Source organism: Lactuca serriola, chromosome 4, assembly GCF_051521515.1.
Source record: "Lactuca serriola cultivar US96UC23 chromosome 4, Lser_US96UC23_V15, whole genome shotgun sequence".
In the NCBI taxonomy this organism is placed as follows: domain Eukaryota; kingdom Viridiplantae; phylum Streptophyta; class Magnoliopsida; order Asterales; family Asteraceae; genus Lactuca; species Lactuca serriola.
Genome location: NC_136411.1, coordinates 24,331,892 through 24,335,998, shown reverse-complemented (window position 1 = coordinate 24,335,998; position 4,107 = coordinate 24,331,892). Strand labels below are relative to the sequence as shown.

The following is a 4,107-nucleotide window of genomic DNA, read 5'->3' as shown; positions in this document are numbered from 1 at the left end:
AATAATTAAAAAAACTAGAAAATAACAAATGTTTAATTGAATAAGAATATGACACATAACATAAAGAATCTTGATTTATTAGATTAAATTAAATAAAACATCAAATATAAAAGGAGAAACTAAATATTATTTTATTGATTGAGTTTTTATATTTATTAATATATTGATATTGATATTATTAATGATTTATTACTGATTTTACGATCTTGTTAACAATTTTACAACCCTAACTTGTTAAGATCTAAATCCTTCTTTGATGATGATATTTTATGATTGTACGAACAGGATAATGGATCACAATATTTGTCCAATCTACTACACCTAAAAATTGAGTAGTGTCTTTGGTTATGTATAAATATAATATGAAAACTAAATATTTTTTAATAAGTTTAAATGGTGTCCGATGCCTATGCACCCGTAAAATTACATATACATGATGAGAGGGACGCACAAAAACTCGTCCTGTCCTGCTGTCATCCTAAAAGCAACAGCCAATTGTGTAGCAATTTTACGTGGCTGCCAATTTAATTGTGTTTGGTTTTAATTGATAGGCAGCTTTCATGGTGTCCGATGTGGGGATACCATTGGAATTAAATTTATGCTTCTTCGCCATGTGCTTTTCCCAATGTGTATACATCAATTGGAGCATTGGCAAATTGCAACCTAATTTTGAGTTTTTTACCAAATTGGTGTTATTTTGAAAATATTTACCATTTAGGTTACATCTATACAAGTCAAAATTAAAGTCAAAATTATAAGTAAAATGAAAAAAGAGATTTGACCGTCGTCTAACCACGTCGTCTGCTATCTGTCCCGAGACTCCCGACTTCACATAGTGTTCTTCGATTTCGGCCACAGCCGACGCCGGCGAGTCTGCCTCCGCCACACCACACCAGACCCCGTCGAGTTCGCCTCCACCACAACAGACATCGGCTACAGCAGGCGCCGGTGACTTCGTCTCCGGCCACAGCACACGGTTCAATTTCTGATTATCGTTCTCTAAATCTTGAATATGGTTCGTTTTGTGAACTTTTGTTTTTGATTTCTGATTACGGCATACTCATTTGAGAATAAATTGCAAGATCAACGGTTCTTGTTGGAATTTTAATTTATCAGACATGATTCGAAATAGATACACAAATATTGGTGTTGTTTGTTGTTGCTTTAGATGTTCAGATCATATAATGTTTTGGACAGATTTGCCCTCTGTTCCTTGGTGGGTAGGCTATTGCTCTAGGTACTGAAAATTGGAGATGCTTTTGGAGTTTGGTACTGAAAGTTGAAGAATGATCTTGGTGGACTGAAATTTTTTTACATTGTTGATGGCAATTTAATAGGCGTTGCATTCAAACCCGGTTGCTATTAAGTGTAAGGCCTTCATCTAAACCTCTAATTCATAAGCTGCGAGCTCTCCTATCATTATAGCAATACCAATTCCATTAACAAGTTATAGCTAGACCTGACAAACGTGTCGTGTCGGGTTCGTGCCGTGTCAAGACATTAAACGAGTTGAGAGTGTTTGACCATAACCCGACCTGTTTAATTATTGTGTCGTGTCGTATCAACCCGTTTATTTTCGTGTCGATTTGGTGTCAGGTTTCGGGTTAAGGTTTAAACCTTATAAATATGTTGTGTCATGTCGGGTTGAAACATTTTAAAGGTTGAAAAGTAAGAGTCAATGAGGAAAAAAATGAAAAGGTGAAATGCTGGAGTTGGGAGGTGGAACGGAAAAAAATTATACTCCGTCCATCCCATATTTATTTGTCATTTTTGACTTTTGAAGTTTTTATTTCTCTATTTTGATCTTAAATATTTTTATTTGTGTTATAAATTACTTGATAAAACTTATAACAATGAAAAAATATTTAAAATACAATCTATTCATATATTTTGCATTAAGTGTTATATATCAAAAACAAAAATATTTAAGATCAAATTTGAAAATAAATACTTCAAAAGTCAAAATTGGACAATAAATATGAGACAGAGGTAGTAGTAAGTTTAGAAAGCAAAATGGAAAGAGCTAGAGTTAGGAAGCAAATGAGATAGATAGTGAGGAACAGTAAAATTAAGTCACTTTGAAATTTTGAATTTTTACTTTTAGTTTTTGAATTTGGACCACTATAAATGTATAATATTGAATATATATATATATATATATATATATATATATATATATATATATATATATATATATATATATATATAATTAAATGGGCCATCTTCGAGTTGAAAGTCTTGACCCTAACCCTTCCCGTTTAATTATCGTGTCGTGTCGTGTCGTGTCAACTCGTATACATAAACAGGTCAAAATCTTTGACCCTAACCCGCTAACTTCGTGTCGGATTGTCGTGTCGTGCCAGATTTTGCCAGGTCTAATAGTAGCATTAATTCATTAACCTCAGATAATTACCTACTAAGCATTAATAGTAATAAACGACACAAAAACATCATTTGATCTCTTTATCAATTAAAACATTGAGCATACATGTAAAAAAATTGATATACATTAATAGTAAAAGGTTTTTAAAAAGTAAACAATTCAACAAATATATTAAAAAATAGTAAAAATAGTTGGAAAACTAAAAGTTAAAAAAATTGTATATAAATAATTAAAATCACACCTATTTAGTAAATATTTTTGAAATTATACCTAATTGATAAATATTTTAAAAAAATACATCTATTTGGTAAATAAAATTAAAAAAAAACACATTTTTGGTCAAAATGATTACAAGATTGTTCTTCTATATTACCAGACTAATTGTAGGTCTGACAATTTGGTTGGGTTCTTGGGTTCGGACGTAAACCCGATATAACCCATATAATATATGGGTTGTTGGGCTTGGAAACCTCAACCCAACCCAACATATATAACCCGTTTAAACATATGGGTTAGCGGGTTCGCAGATTAATGGGTCGAACCTAACCCATATACCCCATTTAATAGATAGGCATCACATTTTTAAAAAAATAAGCTTTTCAATATAAAATCATAAAGTCATTAACATAAAAAAAGGTTTTCGATATAAAATTATAAAGTCATTAACATTTAAATAAAATTGAAAAATAAAAACATTCATATAAAGTGCAATTGTTCAAAAATATCCAAAACCAATTCGATAATTCATAGATACAAAAGACCCACGTTGTAGCACCAAGTGCAACAACAAGCACCAATTTAACTTGGAGGGGGGGGGGGGCATGCCATGTGATGATATTGATACTTTTGAAAGGTGTTCTATTTGCTCGTAGTTCCCGTTTGATATCTTTTGTTTTCCTTGTGATGGGTTTAGAAAGGGAAGGGGGGGGGGGGGGGGGACATGCCAAGTATCGTCTTGGGACCATGTTTTCTTAGGAGTATTCTGGATGTAAAATTCAATTTCAGTAGTCATATTTCATTTCAGTTGGGAGATGTAATCAGATGTTTAGAGCAGTATAAGCGATCAAGGAGTAGCAATTCATATAACTATATAACTATATATATATATATATATATATATATATATATATATATATATATATTAAATTGGTTGGTATGGTACTACCGTGATATTGAAAACTTTATACAACTATCATACCCTAATTACTCAATTAATATGGTACTGCCAACCAAACATATTGGCTATCAAACATATTGGTTATCGACATTTTTTGTTCGAGTGTTTACATATTGGCTGGTTTCCCGTGATACATATTTGTTAGCCTGAGTGCTAACAATTGTGGATTAAATGTTTTCAGGTACTTCTATGGATCGCGGGAAAGCACCTGCATGCCTATACACACACATTAACAATTTTATGATTTGAGATGCCGCAATGTTTTATTTATAACTCTGATTTTGGATTTCGATTTATGAACAAACAGTTTTATTTTATTTACAATCTTTGGAGAATGGGTATTTATCTTTGATTTAAAAATGAAAAATTTATTGTGAAAATTGAGACGTTACAACTTCGTCGTTTGGGAGTTCATGATAATCCGAAACATCGAACATAATAAAAGTGGGTTTCAAAAATTTCATGCTAAATACCGAAATTAATATGATCTAAATCAAGAACCAATTTATGAACAAACAGTTTTATTTGATTTACAACCTTTTGAGAA

The 4,107-nt window shown here is 31.6% G+C and overlaps 1 long non-coding RNA gene across 1 annotated transcript; it reads left to right on the top strand.

The window, feature by feature from the left end:
* The first annotated feature begins 696 nt into the window (after positions 1 to 696).
* LOC145100001 (uncharacterized) lies at positions 697 to 3,877 on the top strand. The gene is made up of 2 exons (XR_013704754.1): positions 697 to 1,368; positions 3,742 to 3,877. It is a non-coding gene; the product is annotated as an uncharacterized LOC145100001 (long non-coding RNA).
* The last annotated feature ends 230 nt before the right edge of the window (positions 3,878 to 4,107 follow it).